Below are 22103 nucleotides of genomic sequence, written 5' to 3'. Positions count from 1 at the left end.
AACGGAGCAGCCTCTTGCTTGATTCAAATAAAATTTGTTTACTTACTACTGCGTAATAAAACTTGCTTATCTCCGCAGCATGGGCCATTTCATCTCTCACGACTAACAGTTTAATACTATCACATAACCAAACCCCTTTCATCCGCAGTAAGCATCAAACCTTATCCAGCCACCAAACCTTCCTCTTTTATGGCAAACCCCCAACTCCTTATCTCCGCATCCAATACCAGCTACCGTTATATATTTTTTCCTGTATAATACGTAGGACTGTGTGTGAATTCCACAACTTATGTTACACAGCAGCGACTCTCTTACATACACATATATATCTCCGGAATTGACCACAAACAACATACGCTGCTTAGTTACGTTCTCTTAAAAGTTATGCTTTCTCTCCAAATAGTAAAACTTCCACCATTCAGCTTTTCACTGGCATCCGCCCACAACAAGCGTCACTGGACGTGGGCGACCAATCAATTGCATACACCTGACAGGGGAGTTCCTCCCCACAGGGTTACTTTAGGAGATCCTACCCTTCCACGTCACTTGATGTGATCAAGCCGTAGGAAGGCGAAACGCGCGTCATCCATACACACTACCCGCCGGCGCTGGCGGTGTAGTAGTACTCTGACTGCACAGCAATCTAGCTGTACACGGACGGCTCCAACAGCAGGGACTCCCGGGCACCATTAGGACCGGCATATCTCCCTCCCTACCCGAGCCACACTCTCCAGGACAGGTACCTCCAACCGCCCCCTCACTGACTGTACTGCGCTGTTCCATTTGAACAACATGACAGCTGGTATCTAACGGCAGCAGTAGCAGTGGTTCTTCAACTTCTTCCTTACTGTCACATTTGCAAATCTGTGCTCCACTCTCATTATCAAAGTCCTCTGTGGGAACACGACTTTTCTAAAAGCAGAAGGTCACACAGAATTTGCATGTGCTTCCTAATCTTTTCCACTCTGTTCTAGGGCCACCTAGCTCTTTTTCTGTCCTTCTCCCTTATTTTTCGGAAACTCTCTCATTGCGGACATTGGGCAAACCCATTGCATTGCTATGCTGGAATAGCACCAGTGCAAGGGAGCTGCCTGATTCCCCAAAAGCAGAAGTGATACTTTCTCTCTCTGACCCTACAGCACGGGATTAGGCTCTCTCATCCTGAGTCCTATACACGATTGCATGAGAAAGTAGCAGGTCTTCCCCGCTCTGCTGAAAGGCCACCTTACCATAGCTAGCAAAACAATTGAAACATTGCTACATAAAGAGCAACTATATGACAATTGCCTTGGTATTGTTGCATAAAACGAATAGACACAAAGTTGAATAACTTTTTGACACTACCCATGCATTGTCCCAATTGATCCAATCGATGGTGTGTATGGCGCGAATAGGCGCAATCTCTGTTTGATTTCATGTGATACTATTTATGCACCTCTCAAGTTGATCCAATTAATAGTGTGTACGGCGCCTGCTGGCACAATCTACTGTTAAATTGAGGTGGTGCAATATAGTGTCATAGTGACATATGTTCTATGTTTTTTCATGATTGCAGAATTCTCTGAGTAGAGTCTGACGACGAGCCTACTCAGACCAGCAAGGTTGTTATGTATAAATAAATGGAAACAGAGCAAAACAGCGTTTTCTGACACTATTTATACACTGTCCAAATTGATCCAATCCATGGTGTGTACGGCGCAACTGGCGCAATTTTCTGTGAAATTCAGGTGATACCATTTATGTACTCTTCAAAATTGATTAAACTTATGATGTGTACGGCGCTAGCTGGCGCAACCTACTGTTAAATTGAGGTGATACAATCTAGTGCTACACTCGACCTGAGCCACCACTTGACATATATTCTGTGTTTTTTCTGTTTATGACTATTGCGCAGATTCTTGCATTACTCAATACTTTAAAGACATTGCTCTTTTATTGTTTTGCTTAGCCGAAAAGTAACCCCTGCTTAATATTACCTACTAATACCTGTCCTGGGTGTACATATTACACCACAGTCAAATAAGGGAATATCACCCTTTTATTATTACAAACCCTCCCTTCAAACGATCCCTAGTCCTAAGAGCTAGCTGCCAGACTAGGCACATCCTTAATCCTGAGTTCTAGTGCGACCAACATACTGAATCCCACAGTAGAGTCTCACCTTACATGAACTCACCCCCTAATACTTGCATTGCATAGCGTATAAATTTGCCAAGCTCACTGCAATTTTGTTTGTTTTGTTTGTCTTCATTGTTTGTTGGACATCCATCAGTGTGTCAGTCCAAGAATATTTTATAAATGATCCTAATAAAAGCTAAGTTTTAATTTATTCATTATTCAAAGAGTGCCCTACAAAAAGAGTCCACTTTCCCTCTTTCCTTGTTTGTAATATATCACGGACTCAAGGGAGCACCACCAGCAAGAACGGACACATAATTTCCCATACCAGGGTAAAAAACGTCCATTTACAGCTGGTTGCAGGCAACCCAGGCCAAAACCCACTAGCATGGTGAAGGGGTCTCACTTGATCCTTCCTGACATGAAGTGGGCATAACCTTGTGCGGCTCCCAAACCCCATCCCTTTACCTTGATAATATACTGAGCAATCTCAGTCTCTAGGGAACCCAGCACAGGTTTAACTTTTCATATATCATATCTAGTGAATTATACACACGACAACCCAAGGACTACACAACCAACAAGCCCCACAAGCAAAACCAAACATGGCGAGCTTCAATCTGAGAGAAGAATTATCTACCAGAAGCAAACGCAAAGAAGATACAAGTGACATCTTTACAGAAGAAATCAATTCAACAAACTCCAATTCTAAATGGGAAGAAGATCTCCATAAATTAAAACAACTGTTACAAAAACAAACCCGACTAAACTGGGACCTAACAACCCTGGAAAATTACCAGAAACAAAAAATCTGCCCCAGAGGGCTAAGACCAAGAGTTTTTCCAGCGTACCCACTTGCCACTGAACAGCTGAAACAAGACTAGGAAGCAGTCCTCCTCAAATGTTCACAGGAACTAATAGGCATTCTCCTCCAGCACAATCATCTCAATCTGGAAGAATGCGGTAAAGAAATTGATCTCCTAGGAAAACAATTGATGAAGTGGGAAACGGACAATGACTTCCAAAAGACCTTTGAGAGGAGTAAAAAAGATCTAGAGGAGTATGAAAAAATCATTATTGAGAGAAAACGAAATAAATTCTCCCGAGATAAAAAAGACTTCGCAACTGGGAACATTTTCCGATGGAGAACAATATACAAAGCAGGCAGAAACCAAGAACCCCGTGAAGATTACAGCTCTTCCGAACTTGAATCTTCAGGTGAAGAACAAAACAATGCACGTAACTATCTCCAATCTAGAAAAAATCAACCATCTGGTGTTCATTTTTTAGAATACACAAGGGGCAACTCAGGACCCCGGTACAACCAAAGAGACAGATCAGGAGGGCTAACAAGAAGGGAAAGACAAAGGAGAAGATGGGAGTCACCTTCCCCGAGCAATCATCAAATGCACACCAGGAGAGGGAGATGACCGACCAACTAAAGATTATCAATCTCTCAGACCGAGTCATCAACAAAATCGAAGAGAAGATCTTAGCAAAAGGCCTCTCATTCTCTCCATCCAAAAACTTCAACAGATTTCAATGGGAGAAAGACCTCAAACTATTTGGAAGGAAACTCCTACTCAAAAAACATTTTGCCAAAGCAAAAACTGACCTTGACTCCCCTAATGTGACATTAGAAACACAGGAACAAGAAGCACTTGAAGCCTTGGAAGAACTTGCAGGGGAATCTGAAGGCACCTCGACAACATCCTTGAAAAGACCAACATGCAAACCCAAATCAACCTTCTTTCCCCCAGAAAATATATGCCCAGAAATACAAGTCTTCACCAATCTAGTCTCAAAGGACTTAGACAAATTACAGGTGACCAAAAATACACACAAAAGAAGAGATAACCTAACACAGGAAGAAAGAATTGCACTAAAGAACATAAAAAGCTGGACAGAGGTGGAAATCAAACCATCAGATAAAGGTGGAAACATCGTGATATGGCCCAAAGAAAAATACACAAAAGAAGCCTACAAACAACTCTCCAACCGCGATTGCTACCTACCCATCCTCCTTAACCCCATGGAGAACTTCAAAATGATCTATAAAAAACTCATAGATGGAGCAGCACAAGATGGAACAATAACCAGAACGGAACACCAATATCTCTGGACAGAGCACCCGAAAATGGCAACTTTCTACCTCTTGCCTAAGATCCACAAGAACTCCACAACACCGCCAGGGAGGCCCATTGTGTTGGGCATAGGAGGAATCACAGAAAAGGCCAGCACCTTTGTGGACCTCCACCTTAGACAGTATGTCCTCCAACTACCATCATATACTAAAGACACATTAGACGTCCTCAGGAAATTGCACGACACAAAACTGGAAGAAGACCAATTATTGGTAACTCTTGATGTGGAAGCTCTGTACACCAGTATAGATCATGAACAAGGGGTGGCAGCAGCACAATATTTTCTGGATATGGAGACACACAGCGACTTCCATGACTTTATTATCAAACTTTTGAAATACACACTAAAGTACAACTTCTTCACCTTTGACGATAAGTTTTATCTTCAGGTGAGGGGCACAGCGATGGGGGCGGCCTGTGCCCCCACCTATGCAAATTTATTTTTAGGCTGGTGGGAAAGAGAACATATCAAAAATCAAAGACTACATCAATTGCAAAAGTCAAGGCGTAGTTTACTGCATATCCTGTGACTGCGGTCCCAGATATGTTGGAATGACATCCAGGATGCTAAAACAACGCATCCTGGAACACCTGGGGACTATCAGAAATGCGGAACAGGACCGTAAGAAGATGAGGCAACTCACGACGGTAGCCAAGCACTTCCACTACAAACACCAAGGCAACACACAAACCTTTAGAGCATTTGGTCTGGAAAAAATACACCTTGGAATCAGAGGAGGGGATTTGACCAAAGAACTCCTCAAACGTGAAAGCTCTTGGACCTTTGAACTGGGAGCTCTGGCACCAGGGGGTCTGAATGAATACATAAACGACAGTGTCTTCATATAAACCAACTCGCATAATCGCCCACAGACAATAACCTGCTTTAAGAATTTCCCTCAGAAATATTCACCCTTTTTTTCAAGGATCTTCACCCTCATATCTTTTTCACAAAAAATGCACTACCCACCCCCTGGTAGTCACCCTATTCTGATTCCGGTCTTTAGCACCCTAATGCGCAATATATTTAATCACGTGATAACACCCATCACGATTCAGGACCCATTGAGTCCTCATAAATTCACTCACATATCATTTCCCTTCACACCTTGTCACGATAATTCGTAGGGACTTCTTCCTACTCAACTCCCACTTCACACCTAGTAGGTCATTTACCTACCTTTATCACGGTTTACCACCCTTCTTCCCCCCACATTCCACGATCACTCACCACACTCACAATCCCCATGGGCATAGACCCACTTAGTCAGCCTCATTCGGGCTCCCAAGCACATTCTTACCCAGGACATTTGCAGCATACAACTAGCTGTGATTAGCCTCTTCTCCCTCCTAACCCCCCATTCTTTCCCCCACTCCCCTTTCCCCTCTTTTCCCCTTCTTTTCCCCTCCAAACCCCCCCCCCACAGCACCTATGGCCTATCACAGTCACTTATGCATGGTGACCCTTCGTGACACATTAGCCACTAACAGTCCCCTCCTTCTATGACCGACAGGACTGTCAAACCATCTCCATTAGCAACGGAGCAACTGGTCTTTCCTGGAAACCTGCTGCAACTCTATAGACAATGCCAGATACACCATTCTCGGTTTAAAAACGGCCAGGCTATCTCCCCTAGCAACGGAGCAGCCTCTTGCTTGATTCAAATAAAATTTGTTTACTTACTACTGCGTAATAAAACTTGCTTATCTCCGCAGCATGGGCCATTTCAACTCTCACGACTAACAGTTTAATACTATCACATAACCAAACCCCTTTCATCCGCTGTAAGCATCAAACCTTATCCAGCCACCAAACCTTCCTCTACTATGGCAAACCCCCAACTCCTTATCTCCGCATCCAATACCAGCTACCGTTATATATTTTTTCCTGTATAATACGTAGGACTGTGTGTGAATTCCACAACTTATGTTACACAGCAGCGACTCTCTTACATACACATATATATCTCCGCAATTGACCACAAACAACATACGCTGCTTAGTTACGTTCTCTTAAAAGTTATGCTTTCTCTCCAAATAGTAAAACTTCCCCCATTCAGCTTTTCACTGGCATCCGCCCACAACAAGCGTCACTGGACGTGGGCGACCAATCAATTGCATACACCCGACAGGGGAGTTCCTCCCCACAGGGTTACTTTAGGAGATCCTACCCTTCCACGTCACTTGATGTGATCAAGCCGTAGGAAGGCGAAACGCGCGTCATCCATACACACTACCCGCCGGCGCCGTAGTAGTACTCTGACTGCACAGCAATCTAGCTGTACACGGACTGCTCCAACAGCAGGGACTCCCGGGCACCATTAGGACCGGCATATCTCCCTCCCTACCCGAGCCACACTCTCCAGGACAGGTACCTCCAACCGCCCCCTCACTGCTGATTTACACAGACTGTACTGCGCTGTTCCATTTGAACAACATGACAGCTGGTATCTAACGGCAGCAGTAGCAGTGGTTCTTCAACTTCTTCCTTACTGTCACATTTGCGAATCTGTGCTCCACTCTCATTATCAAAGTCCTCTGTGGGAACACGACTTTTCTAAAAGCAGAAGGTCACACAGAATTTGCATGTGCTTCCTAATCTTTTCCACTCTGTTCTAGGGCCACCTAGCTCTTTTTCTGTCCTTCTCCCTTATTTTTCGGAAACTCTCTCATTGCGGACATTGGGCAAACCCATTGCATTGCTATGCTGGAATAGCACCAGTGCAAGGGAGCTGCCTGATTCCCCAAAAGCAGAAGTGATACTTTCTCTCTCTGACCCTACAGCACGGGATTAGGCTCTCTCATCCTGAGTCCTATACACGATTGCATGACTCAGAGAAAGTAGCAGGTCTTCCCCGCTCTGCTGAAAGGCCACCTTACCATAGCTAGCAAAACAATTGAAACATTGCTACATAAAGAGCAACTATATGACAATTGCCTTGGTATTGTTGCATAAAACGAATAGACACAAAGTTGAATAACTTTTTGACACTACCCATGCATTGTCCCAATTGATCCAATCGATGGTGTGTATGGCGCGAATAGGCGCAATCTCTGTTTGATTTCATGTGATACTATTTATGCACCTCTCAAGTTGATCCAATTAATAGTGTGTACGGCGCCTGCTGGCACAATCTACTGTTAAATTGAGGTGGTGCAATATAGTGTTTTTGGTCGATCCGAATTACCATCGGACATATGTTCTATGTTTTTTCATGATTGCATAATTCTCTGAGTAGAGTCTGACGACGAGCCTACTCAGACCAGCAAGGTTGTTATGTATAAATAAATGGACACAGAGCAAAACAGCGTTTTCTGACACTATTTATACACTGTCCAAATTGATCCAATCCATGGTGTGTACGGCGCAACTGGCGCAATTTTCTGTGAAATTCAGGTGATACCATTTATGTACTCTTCAAAATTGATTAAACTTATGATGTGTACGGCGCTAGCTTGTGCAACCTACTGTTAAATTGAGGTCATACAATCTAGTGCTACACTCGACCTGAGCCACCACTTGACATATATTCTGTGTTTTTTCTGTTTATGACTATTGCGCAGATTCTTGCATTACTCAATACTTTAAAGACATTGCTCTTTTATTGTTTTGCTTAGCCGAAAAGTAACCCCTGCTTAATATTACCTACTAATACCTGTCCTGGGTGTACATATTACACCACAGTCAAATAAGGGAATACCACCCTTTTATTATTAAAAACCCTCCCTTCAAACGATCCCTAGTCCTAAGAGCTAGCTGCCAGACTAGGCACATCCTTACTCCTGAGTTCTAGTGCGACCAACATACTGAATCCCACAGTAGAGTCTCACCTTACATGAACTCACCCCCTAATACTTGCATTGCATAGCGTATAAATTTGCCAAGCTCACTGCAATTTTGTTTGTTTTGTTTGTCTTCATTGTTTGTTGGACATCCATCAGTGTGTCAGTCCAAGAATATTTTATAAATGATCCTAATAAAAGCTAAGTTTTAATTTATTCATTATTCAAAGAGTGCCCCACAAAAAGAGTCCACTTTCCCTCTTTCCTTGTTTGTTACTATCCCCAAAATACAGCAATTCGTATTCCTAAAGATGGCACATTCGTATTTGTATTTACAAATACGAATGTCTACACCATTGATAGGATACAACAGGGCTGGTGCTAGGGTGTCCGGCGCCCTCCTGCAAACCATACATTTTGCGCCCTTTCACATTGCCATTGCAACAAGCTGCTAGGGAGGCGGTGCTGCTGCCTGTTTGTCATTTGACAGGCTGACAGGCGCAGGGAGCAATGGGTAGGGGGCGGATCTGGACATGACATGTTATCCAGGCATTCACAGACAGGGCTACATGCCTCAGAGCAAGTGTCCGTGAGGAAGAGGGGGCAGGTCGCAGGAGGAGGACAGTGTGTGCGCGGTGCACAGAGCTGCTCAGCCTCTCCATACTGCCGTCCGCTGTCAGACAGGGGCTGCGGGCGGCGTGCAGGAGGCAGTGACAGTGAGGGCTGAGGCAGCTTTAACAGAGCAGGGAGGGAGACATCGCTTTTTCAGCATGGCGACTCCCTGCTTTGCAGTAGCTGCTGAGTGGGTAGCGCCGGCCCTGGTATACGACAGGAATCACCAATCACCGATGTAGTCCAGGGCTTCTTGCATCTTCTTCCATCTTCTTCCATCTTCTTCAAGCTGCCGGCAACTCCCCGCTGCGGAATGTCAGCGGCGCAGAGATCCTTCCTCCTCGGCGTCTCTACTTAGAATGAATTCTGGCCAATCAGGAGCCGCCTAGCGGCGAATCAGGAGGCAAGAAAGTCGGCTCCTGATTGGCCAGAATTCATTCTGAGTAGAAACGCCGAGGAGGAAGGATCTCTGCGCCTCTGGCAGTCTGCAGCGGGGAGCTGCCGGAGTCGCCGGCAGCTTGAAGAAGATAGAAGAAGATGCAAGAAGCCCTGGACTACATCGGATCAAGAATGAAGAACTTCCATGGAGGACCTGGGTGAGTAGGATTTCCTTCCACAGGTCCACCATGGATTTCTTCGGACCCCGGACCGGACGCCGACCGGACGCCGACATGAAGATCGACATGCTGAAGAATGACGACATGGATTCGGAACCAGGACAAGGCACCGAATCAAGACTCTGGGACCTACCTACATGATCAAGATAGGTAAGTATCAGTATGTGTGTAATGTATGTATTAAACTTATTTTTCAGGTGTCAGTGTGTATTTATTTAACTATTTTTTTTACTGTGGAACTACAAGACCCAGCGGGCCCTTTAATGACCCGCAGGCTGGGACTTGTGGTTCTCCAAGTCCCAGCTTGCGGGGGAGGCTTGCTGGGACTCATAGTTCCACAGTTTAAAACAATAGTTTATTCATCTATTTTTTACACCATTTTATCAGCCCGGTGGCCACCGCACAGGGCCACCGGGGACAGCACCAGGCTTCAGCCTGGCCAGGTAAGTCCTGGAGGGGGGGACCCCTTTATTGGGGGGTCCCCACTCCAACAGGGCCCCTGGCCAGGCTGACTGGTCAGAGGGCTGAATGCATTGGCTAATTATACAAGTCCCCTGGGGGGGTCTTGTATAATTAGTCTCCCCCCAGCTGTGGCATTAACCTGCTGGCTGGTTTGGCCTGGGGCTGGTTCTTAAAATACAGGGGACCCCTAGTCATTTTGTCCCCCGTATTTTGGGAACCAGCCCCGGACCTGGAGCCTGGGGCTGGTTGTTAAAAATCAGGGATCCCTGATTTTTAATTACCGGCCCTGGCTCTTTCAGCCTGGTGCTGGTTACGGCTGTGGGGGGACCCTACGCCGTTTTTTTATTTATATTTATTTTTATATTTTTTTTACACCTTGCAGCCTGCACGGATCTGAGTGATCCGTGCAGACTGCCTGAAAAATTTGTATTAGCGGCCATATATATGGCCAGCTAATACGAATCATTACACCATTGGAGGGTTACAAAGCAGTCGTATCTGACTGCTTTGTAAATCCCCCTCCGGAACACGACTTTGCATACGACTGAAACAGTCGTATGCAGCCGTAGGGGAAATACTAATACGAAAAAATAGGTTTTTCATATTAGTAAATTTCCCCCATATTGGCACCGGTGCGCTGCAACTACAGCAGAAAGTAGCCATAAAGGGTTCTAATAAAACATTCCCTAATATAACTCACATGAAGAGTGATACATTGTGCGACCCATAGGTAGGCAGTGTATATGTCGACAAGTTGTCATGGGCAAAACGTTGGCACAACAATAGTCCACATACAGGAAATTGGAGTTTTTCACTTTTTTTCAAACATAATTCATCCATGTGAACTCCGATTGGGAATGGTAAAGTGCGTTGAGCACATCAGTAATGGACCTGGGCAGAAGCATGGCGAGCAAAGTGAGGGAATGCAGTACACTAATTGGGGGTCCAAGGACTGGTTTAGGCACTAGGGGGGATTTAGGGTTAGGCTGCGGGGGGGGTGTTGGGTGACATCAGTGGGCAATGTCCCCCATCGGGATGCCAACCTCGGTATTCTGACCACTGCCATCCGAATGTACCCGTGTGATGCACCCAGGCACACCATACATTCTGCACCCATGCTGCACAGATCACAGGGAATATGGCGCTGCGGACATCTTCCTGGAGACCCGTGCATAGATTATTGCATGGATGAGGTTCAGTAGATCTACAGTAAAAAGATAGTCAAGGAGTCGACCCCCAAATGGTCGACTTGAAATAAAAAATTGTCAGGGTCGACATGGAAGAGGTACACAATAGAAAAGTTTGACATGTAAAAAGTCGACTTGGTCAAAAGGTCGACATGAACATTGGCGGGACAAAAATGTTGACATGTTTTTTTTTTACATTTTGTGCGTATCACCACACCTGAGCCACATTAATGTATATGTTACTCTTGCGGTCTCACTTTGGGCAAGGTGCCGCACTGTGCTTAGGCCGCAGTGTTCCCAATTGTAGTCCACTCTGTGGTTTCCCGGAACAGGCAGTATAACATACTTGCCTACTTTTGAAAACTAGTTTCTGGGAGATTATAGTTGGTAGTAGAATTTTGCACAGCACCCCACTGCGGGGGTGTGTCTGCTCCGCCCAAAGGGGTGTCTAGTTCCATATATGGAGACATTGTAAAAAGAGATTGTGAATGTGGCACCTAGAAGCACGGGTGTGTACTGCTACATCTGGGAGGAATCTTGTAAAATTACTTACATCCAAATGTAGATGATCCCCAAAGCAGTTAGTAAGAGCTTCTATACTTGGTAAAGTGCTGGGAAATGGAGCTGATGATTCAATGTAAATGTATCTGTCTCTCATTCCTTTTTCCCCTCAAAAATGTAACAGTGTAATGTGGGCTAGGTGAAATGAGGGAGATTGCAAGACTGAGGGAGAGAGGGAGATTGCTGATATTTTAGGGAGTCTCCTGCAGAATGCAGGAGGGTAGGCAGCTATGCCGTATAGACAATATGGATGGTGACAATATAGAAGCGGAATCAGTCTTACATTGGTTTGTACTAGTCTAGCAATTACATGGGCTCTGCGCTGTGGTACATGGTTACTCCTCACAGATGTTTCCATGAATTATTGAATATTACCAGGTGCCGTTTACATCCGGACATGGTTTCCTACTCGCCATGCGTTGGATCCGAAGAATCATCAATTTTAAGATTTACATTTTTGCCCATATGGCCCCAGCACAATAACCTCTTCTTGCATTCACAGTGTCTGCCAGCACAGCGTTATAATACTCTGGGACGCTCCGCAATCCCAAATATGTTTGGCTGAGCCCAGATTCATGACGGCTGCCATCTTTCCGCTGAGGCCGGGTGGCCTTGCCCCATGCCGAATGCTCCTCAAATGCTGCTGCCAGATGGTTGTAGTTTCGTGGATCCTCACAAAACTACTGCTCAGGCTGAACTAGGCCCTATCCCCTGAGTACAGCGGCCATTTTTGTTGTGATCCAGGACCATACACAGTCTGAATTATTATTTTTTTGGACATTTCAAAGGAAAAAGAATCCAGTTCATTACAGAAATGTTCCTGCTGCAAGATTCCTGCTGAATTGTGCTGCTGACAAACAAATCATAAATAATTGTTCCGAATCTGCCTGTTGTCAGCAAACAACGGAAACATTACTGTGTTCAGTACCAATCAACACCGACTTCATTATCAGACCCAAATGGTTGTAACAAATATCTTCCGTATAAGTGGCAGCTCCAGACACCAAACCGTGTGAAACCAGGACAATCAATACTCTGTAAATTGAATAGATCAATCTCTCCTCCTATGCTGTAAGGAAATATTGAGTTTTATTTGATACTTTGCTGAACGCAGCTTTGTACTTTAACCAGCGCCGAGCTGGGATTTTGGAGTGCCAGGCAAATGACACTTATTCCACTCCAGGCCGCTGCCCAAAACACTAGTCTACTTGGAGGGGGGGGGGGGGGGTTCTGAGTCCCCAGAAACGCCTCCTGGCATGATGGGGGAAATTTACTAAAGGAAATTTTTAAAAAATAGGTGTATTTGTATCCAGGAATACACTTTTTTTTTACACTTACTATCCCGAAAATACGGCAATTCGTATTCGTATTGATAGCTCATCAATACGACTACGAATTGCCGTATTTTCGGGATAGTAGATGTAAAAAAAAAGTGTATTTCTGGATACAAATACACCTATTTTTTTACAAATTTCCTTTAGTAAATTTCCCCCATCGATATTGCAAAGCCCAGCCCCTTTGCAGCAATTGGCCAGGATTCAGAGGTGAAAAGGGAGGGGGTGGAGCCAATATGCAATATTTCATTAGCATTTTGTGTTTTAACCCTGCCCCTTCCGATAGATGGTCTTTGGAACAAGATGATCCTAAAATCCACATTAGTTGCTACCAATGAATGTGCCAATGAAGGGTACTTTATTGGATATGACAGAATCATTAAACATCCCCTAAGTGCAAACAAAGGGTTAAGGTTGCAGCCACAGCTAACAATGATCTGTGAGCTTAATGTAATGTTTGTGCCACCTCCGCAGTGTAGAAGAGCTCTCTATCGGCTGGTTACTGTCCTGTTTAGTGGGGCGGACGTTTGCTTCAGAATGATAGTAGCGAAGGAACAGCTGCAGGCAAAGCCGCCATCTGACAGAACGAGCTGCAGAGAAAGTTTATGCATTTCTAGCTTGTTAAATGCACAGGTGTGCAGTGTAGGGGGGCTTCCATAGGCCCCGCTGCAGACAGGCCCCTTGCTCAATGGTGCTGAGTGAAAGTAGGCCTAAATATTAGGACTATAATACAAAAACAGAAATAGCTGCGCTGGAAAAATATGTATCCAAACAAGTGGATAAATCAGGGCCGGTGTAAGGCTTCTCAGCACCCTAGGCAAAACTTCAACCTACTCCAGAGGTTAATGAGTAGAAAGTCGACATTAGGTTCAGAGGGCCCTGTCTGAGAGAGCTTATAATCTAGATGTATAGTTGGTGAGATAGAGGCAGGCAGAATGAATGGTATCAGGTGAAGAACTGCTGGAGAGGTGGTTTTTTAGGGTCCGCTTGGAGTAATATTTCAGTGAGAGCCTGGTCATGCAGGGTTTGGACTTTCAGAGATGAGGGACATTCCATGGCTACATTACTGTAAGTCAATGTCGACTTGCGGATTGTCAACGTGTTGAATGACAACATTATCAATATGAAGACAGCCTTCGATATGTAGAAATGGGCAAAATGTCTGAATGTCTGTATACTGTCCACTGACTGTAGCTGTTGATATAGTTGGTAGCGGTGTGTAATGGAGATCAATAAGCAACATATATTCTATGCATGTGACAGCTGTTTTGCCTTTGATTCTTAAGCGTATAATACTTGTCCAAACTTTCATGGCTTTTAGGACTTTATCTCCTATTTGTCTGGCATTTATAGGTTCATATGACTTCAGTGACTTGAACCAGCTCTCATTACAGCTGAAGTTCCCGTTCCAGCAAACTTTGCGGTGACTGCTATTTTTGGTGCTGACTCATTCTTGGTCACGCTTGCATGGCGAAATACCACTTGGTTTACTTTCTGTACATTCCGAGGCCTTATATGATAATTTATGACACTTGAAGCATCTTTACACCCTTTAACAGCATTGGTCTGAACGGGAATTCACTCTGGAAGCTGCAGTGGTTTGGCCCATACAATCTCCGTTGATAGCTTGGCAGGGCATGGCTCCAAAGCTACTGCTAAGAAATCATACATTACATACAGTAACAAAAAGAGGGTTTGCCAGTCGCACAGGAAGGTATAGGTAATATAGTATGCAGACCCCTTTATTCAGTTATTTTGTACTGTTTTGATATGGGGTGTGCTGCCGTTGGACAATGGTTATAACAATTTAGAAAAAGAAAAAAAGATTGTCACATGGAGGGCGCACCTAAGGAAGAAAGAATTGGTACTAAAATATAACTTTTATTTCTTATTTTTTAAGAACTGCGACATATAAAAACACATGTAAGGGTAAGACAAGGTAAGTATTAAAATGGGGGATGTTGACCCCAACGTAGTGTGTCCCACGTATCCCCAATCTTATGATTTTATACTTTATTAGGCAACCTTGGATTCAGCGCGTCTTATAGTATATATTTGCTTATATTCTTTAAGGGCAAGTTTGACAAATTTTGTGTATAACTGCCGGTCAGTACCCACACTTCTTGGACCGCACCGCCCGTCGGCTTCTCCCTGTGATATGGGAGAGAGACGCTCTAGGTGCCGTCTGACCTTGCGCTGCTGTAGTCTTGCAGTATTGTCTACCGGCTTCTCCCTGGGTAGTCGGAGAAAGCCGCGCTGGACGCTCACTACACATGCGCCGCTGCACTGATCTGGTGTTGGGTCCCAGTGGATTCGCTAGCAGTGTGTGCTACCACGATCCACACCAGGTCACCACTCTCTTGCCACAATCAGTTGCGTGCTGCCTAAAGGTCACAAATCAAAATGCATTCAATGGGGAGGGGAGTTTGGGGATTTAGACACACTACATGTGTGTGGTAGACGCGTGTGTCGCTACCAGCTTCATCAGGACCCTGATGGGCTGCCCCCAGCACGGCGATCGGTGTATCCGGCGGAGATGATGTCATCTCCAAGCGCCGCCTCCGTCTACACTGCGGGTGGGCACCGCAATGTAAATGGAGTAAATCCCGGATCCGACCTGGCTTGGATCCTTCTTCCAAATGCCGGGTCGGATCCGGGATTTTTGGTGTAAAAGGGGTATAAGTGTCAAATTGTAAAACCAGGCATCTCTGATCATGTGTATACCCGAATAAATGTAATAGGGCGATGATTTCACAAGCCAGGTTTCACTAAATCATTAACCTTTTACATGTCAATCAGAGGCTTAGCTAATAAGCCCCTAATGTCTGTTACATCACCCCAATAATGTCCAGGTGCTCATCCCCTGTTGACTATATTACGCACATCACAAACAGGCTTCTGTCTCTGTATATGGTCGTTAGTTCGAAACACCTAAGTGGGTCAATCATTAAAAGTCAACAAGGATGGACGACACAAGCATTAAAACAATAATGGCAAGGTTGACAGTCAAAAGGTCAACATGTTTTTTTAATACAATGTGCCGACAGGCGGTATTATATGCCCTACATCCACTTGGGATAGAGGGAGAACAGAATAGTGTGCCCAGCGTACACCGGCACTGTGCCTGTAGCATAGTTAGTGGACGCGGTGCACCAATATGGTGCCCATGCCGACATTCGGGACAAAATAAATGAAAAACCCAGGTCGACCTTTTGACTGTAGACCTAGCTATTGTCAACCTAATACTTGTGTCGACCTTCCACCCATGTTGACCCATTTCAGGTTTTGGTGGACCAAGTGACCCATACCCACTGTCTCAATAACCAGTTTTGTTCTATAAAAACTATATATAAAATCCTGAGCAAACTTCTGAGACGCCGGCGCTCACGTCTGAAAGGCAAAGAAATAGTTCCGGCTGGAACTTCACAGAGTATATTAAGCGCACAGGCTATGTGTTATGTATTGCAGCCCAATAAATTATCTCCCAGCATGCTCTGGTCCTAACCTTTGTAACTTGGCGAATGCCAGTGATATTCTACTCTATTTTAGTGACATGTCTAAGATCCATATCGCGCCAACTGACAGATATATGAAGACTTCCCAGGAATAATGGCGGCAGAAAGGGCAGATAGAAGCGTTCTGATCATAAGCGATTGGTTTGTGCATTTTATCTGTCACATTGGGATGAGTAGCGGCTGCGAGTGGCACCTGGCGCCGCGCAGGACAGTAATGGGGTCTCTGTTCTGCAAACAATAATCCATCCTCATCCAGATCTACTATGGTACAGGTGACTTATAGCCGTCAGACCTGGATATGTGCAGGAGGAGGTGATGCTGTAAAGAGACAATGAGGGTTATTCAGACATGGGGCGAGATGCAGCAAGAATCTTGTGATGCTTGCCACCAGCCTCCGCATGCATACCAGTGATACTAACGCCGTAAGCATGAATAATTTTGAAAAGGACAGCTGTTGTGGTAAGAGGACCCAGAGTCCTATCTGCGCATGCGTCCAGTGAGGATGCTGTATGATTGGATCCCTCACAGCAGAAAACTGCAATAGAAGCCTGTAGAGTTCTATGGGCAAAGCTGATCTTAAAATCACGTTGCCCGCCACATTCCGGGACTTAGTGCATATGGCAGCTGCAGCGAAACCTCCGAAAATTCATTTTGGCCGCATTTTTTTTTTCTTTGATGCATCTCACCCGTGATCTGAATTAGCAGGGTGGCTGATTATCAATAGACTGCAAGTTGATTGACAGGAAGTCGGTGTTTGGAGGTCATCTACAGACTGGACCGCTGTAATCTCCCCCTACGTCACCTCTCCCCACTATAATCTATCTGCTTCTGCCTGGCTCATCTTCCTCTCAGTACATACTGTACTATGACCACCCCCCCCCCATACTCTTACATGTCCTTCTCTGGTTCCGCATCCAGTTCAGAACCCAATTCAAACTTCTCACAGTCACTTGCACCTCCACCCATTCCTCTACCATTTACTTCTCTGACCTTACCTCCCTTTGCACTCTTGATCACCCTTTTTGCTCCACAAATTCATGCCACCTCTTCACCCAACTGATTACCTCCTCCAACTCAATCTCAATGGGCGGGACACACAAAGCAGCAGTTTCAATGAATACCTGACATTCAGAAGCCACTTCGTTCCACCACACGATTTTCCTGGTGGACCTGTTGACATTGCACTAAAGTTACAATTACCAAGTTACTGGGTCACAGGCCGTAAGTACAGACGCGTTTCTCCATCTAGCTGATGGGTTCCTCAGAGAAGCCTTTTTAGTTTGGTAGACCCATAAGACTTTAATGTAGACTGAAAATTATTTGTACACAGAAATTATTTTATGCTTAGCAGGCCCAGACGGGCATTGTCTTATTTCCGTAATGCCACATAGTCACTATTTACCATGGTTCTGTATTAGAATATATACATTTCATGTAATACAATGTATAAAAATATGTTTCCCGGACATGGTAATGGTGTGTACACATGGTGAGATTCCTTTGCTATTTGACTAATGCTGTGTACACATGGTGAGATTTGGCATGCGATTTTGACTATATAGTCAAAATCGCATCGGGATCGCATGCAGATCGCATGCATTTTTTTACCTTGCGATTCCGATGCACGCTCCCGGGACAGCACAAATCGAAACCAGATAGACAGGCAGCAATGACTATATAGTACAGATCTGTACTATATAGTCAAAATTGCATGCATGTCTTTTGGCTTTGAATCACACATCCGTCGACCGTGTGTACACACCACAAGATTCGATTGCTATGCAATCTATGCTAACTCTGTGCTATTTACATACAATTCATACTATCTACATTCAATCTGCACTATATAGTCATTGCTGCCCTGTCTATTTGGCTTTTTAATTTCTGCTAAACGGGAGCGCACATCGGCATTGAATCGGGATAGAAAGCTTAAAACCATGACCTATCTCCATTCAATGTCTATGCAATCCTGATTCGCTTTTAACTATATAGTTAAAATCGAAGGGTAAATTGCACCGTGTGTACACAGCAGAAGACATTGAATTATATTTAGTATTTAGATTTCATTGTCACTCTTCATTTTATAAATATTTGGCTAATGAAGACGATGAGCCACCAACTGCCATCGCTGCAGCTGATAACTTTGTGCCCATCAGTTTGTGACTTACAAGGTCAGCGATTGTGTTAGGAGGACATCAGTCATCAGGGTGTGGACCACCAACAAGTTTGCTCTCGGAAGAATGTAAAAATAAATATACAGACAGACCCCTTGGGGATGAGATGAGCGGTTTCCTCTTGTTTATTAAGTCGTCCGCACAGCTGCCAAAAGGGAAAGTCAGTTTCAATGTTTAACTTTTTTCTCTCCACTTTACAGCTGTTGCGGTCACAGCGATCGCATTTGGCTTCCAAGTGTTTAGGCCGCAGTGATTGGGGGGGTATTACATGTCTGTGATGTGACAACAGGGAATCGGAGGCCGCAGTGGATGGAGGGGGGCTGGGCGCGGCAGTGTCCTTGGTGCAACTTTCATCTATTGACTTCCTCTGCATTATTTAAATCAATTCATGGTGAGAAGTAAATAGGACAAATTTAATAGATGGAACAGTATTTTGTCCTTATGAATATGTGCAGTGGATGAACACAGGGAAACAACATTACTACTGTGTGGTTTTATAGTAATAACTTTCTTTGTCACTGTATAAAAGGATCTGTGGTAATACTGGGCCTGGTACTGGGTTTGCTTCTGTGCTGTCCACAGGCATCTACAAGTGCGCAGATGGCGGCAGTCGGATGTACTACCCTATGCTTATGCCTGAATGTTTGTCTATGCGAGTCCATTTGCAGGTTCAGGCATGTGCCGAATGCTCTTTCCTGGATCGGCATCCTATCTGCTCCCACACCGTTTTATTTTAGCCGACATGTGCCGACGGGCGGTATTTCATGCCCTAACCTCCACTAGGGCGTGGAGGGAGAACAGAATAGTGTGGAAAGTGCAGTGGTACACTTTGCCGGTGTTCATGTTGATTATGTCAGCATTCGGGACAAAAAAAACGTAAAAAAATCATTTTGACCTTTTGACTGTCGAACTTCCCATTGTCGACCTAATTTATTTATTACCAATTATTTATATAGTGCAAACATATTCCACAGCGCTGTACAGAGAATATATGAACCTTCCCTTGCTTCCATGACCAATTGGTCAGTACTGCCTGGCATATCTTTCCTTGGACACCCTTTGGCGGCCAAAGCAGATTACAGCCATCCATGGGGGAGATTCTCTAAGAATCTCCGCCCCCCTTTGTCGCCCATCGCATATTTAATTATCGCATATGCTGTAACAGCTGTCCTTTGTGGTGAGAGTCGCCGGGTCCCAGCAGGTCCCGGCGGCTCTCCCCTCCCTCCCACACCCGGCGCTGCTGCTGCTGCTGCGCCGGGCTCTCCTCCTCCCTGCACCCGGAAGAGGATCAGTGCAGGGAGGAGGTCACAGGTCCGGGCAGCACTGCGCTGTGCTGCCCGGACACAGGTGAGGGGGGAGGGGGCGATGCGGGGCGGCGGGGGGGGGCGGCGGAGGGTTGCGATAGAAGCCCATTGGCTTCTATGGGGCATCGCCAGATTTTTCTGGCGATGCCCCCCACCGCGGTAACCCGGCGGGGGATGCTTACAGCATCCCAAAATGCGGTAAAAAACCCGATAACGGGGTTTTTACCGCATTTTTAGCTTAGAGAATCTCCCCCCATGAGAGAGGACGCCCTACAACTGAAGGGCATACCAGCATACTTCCTCCAGCGCTCTACCATCCAAACGCCATAAAACTAGAGAGGACTCTGGTACCCATTCCTTGGTGGTTCCATCCTTCTCCATCTACATCCTCCAGCGGTTTTCACCAACCAACACCGTAATACTAGAGAGGAACTTGGCACCCCCCCCTGAGGGTGTTATCATCCCACCCCCATTGGAAGCATTCACTACATTTAAGTGCATTTACCTATCCACCTAACCATTTTTTGCATCAATTATTCCCCGAAATGGTACCACTAACCGGATGTATCCCAATCAGAATTCAGAACACAGACGTTAATAAACGTGTTCTGTGGAATAGACTTGCAATCTCTGCCAGAAATGCCCTAAGGAAAAAAGTTGTCTTCACACCATTATTAAGCAATTATCCTATTCATTTGTCTGTTCTTTGTTGATGAGGAGACGGAGGCACTGGCCGGCTGCGCTAACTAGTGCCGCGGTTTCTGGTCCCGCTCTCTGCTAATTGTGAAATATCAATTTGAAAGCTGTAAATAAATAATTGATTTGAAATGTACCTTGAATTTGTCAAATCTGTCTGATCTTACATTCAGCAGACAGACAGCAGTGGCCTGGCTCACAGAGAGCATGGATTCTGTTTATAGAAATATTCCATGTAATGCAAATGAGCTTGGCGGGGTATTAAATAACACGTCTAATACACTGCAAAAACATGGACCGCAAACAGTGTGTGAGATGGGAAACGTGACCCTTCTCCTACCTGAATATACAGATTTACAGTATTTACAGTATTTGCATTAAAGGGACAAAACTGTAATACATTACATCAGTGGTTCCCAAACTGTGCACCTAGGCTCCCTGGGGTGCCTCAGAGCACTGGCAGGGGTGCCTCGGTTTGGTGATCCAGTACTGATTCAAATTATTTCTGCTCAATGTAATACATACTTGCCTACTTTAGAATTTAACACAGCGTCACATTGGGGGGAGCGTGTCATGCTCCACCCAAAGGGCGTGTCTAGTTCCATATATGGAGAGATTGTGAAAAGAGATTGTGAACGTGACACCTAGAAGCGTGGGTGTGTAATTTAAAATGACATATCCAAATGTAGATGAGCCCCAAAGCAGGTAGTAAGAAATACTATACATGCTAAAGTGCTGGGAAATGGTGCTGATGATTCAATGTAACTGTATCTATCTCTCATTCCTTTTTATCCCAAAAATGTAACAGTGTAATGTGGGTTAGGTGAAATGAGGGAGATTGCTAGACTAATGAGGGAGAGAGGGAGATTACTGTTATTTCAGGGAGTCTCCTGCAAAATGCAGGAGGGTAGGCAACTATGATGTAATAGGCAAAACCAGAACTTGTGGCTTCCAGTTTTAAAATATGTGGATAAACAGAAGTGAATCCTGTAATATAAGCTTGTAGCAGGGCCCTCCAACCCCCAAGTCTGTCTGTTACCCAGTTTGTTTTATCGCTGTCTACTATTGTAAAGCGCAATGGAATCTGCTGCGCTATATAAGAAACTGTAAATAAATAAATAAATCTAAGGATGAAATATAAGCACAACATATTTAATGTAATATTGTATTCTGAAATTCTCGGTAGCAAACTTTGCACCTAGGGGTGCCGGGGGAAGGGCGGGGGGGCACTGGGCAGCCCCATTACCATATGGGAATGCCCAGCGTTCTCATGTTAATGAGGCGGTGATGCAGGTGCAAGGGGATGGCAGCTGACATCACCGGATGTCAGCTGCCAACCCATATCCGTCCCAGCGTACATGGAAGTGACTTGAAAGTCACTTTTATATGTGTGCACCCTCCACATCTTTCAATGGTCGGCGACCATCGAAAGATGTGGGTGGTTACCCGTAGCATACTAATGGTATGCAAAACATCCATTCGCAGCCTGTGCAGACAAACCCGCTCTGCGGGGGAGGGGGGGCAGCCACACATTCGCCGAGTGAGGTTTGGTGGACTCGCAGCCTTGCGATTCAACCAGAATAACCCCCATTGTTT

This window comes from Crinia signifera, chromosome 12 (assembly GCF_055691185.1).
Source record: "Crinia signifera chromosome 12, ASM5569118v1, whole genome shotgun sequence".
In the NCBI taxonomy this organism is placed as follows: Eukaryota; Metazoa; Chordata; class Amphibia; order Anura; family Myobatrachidae; genus Crinia; species Crinia signifera.
Note: the sequence above shows the minus strand (reverse complement) of the source record.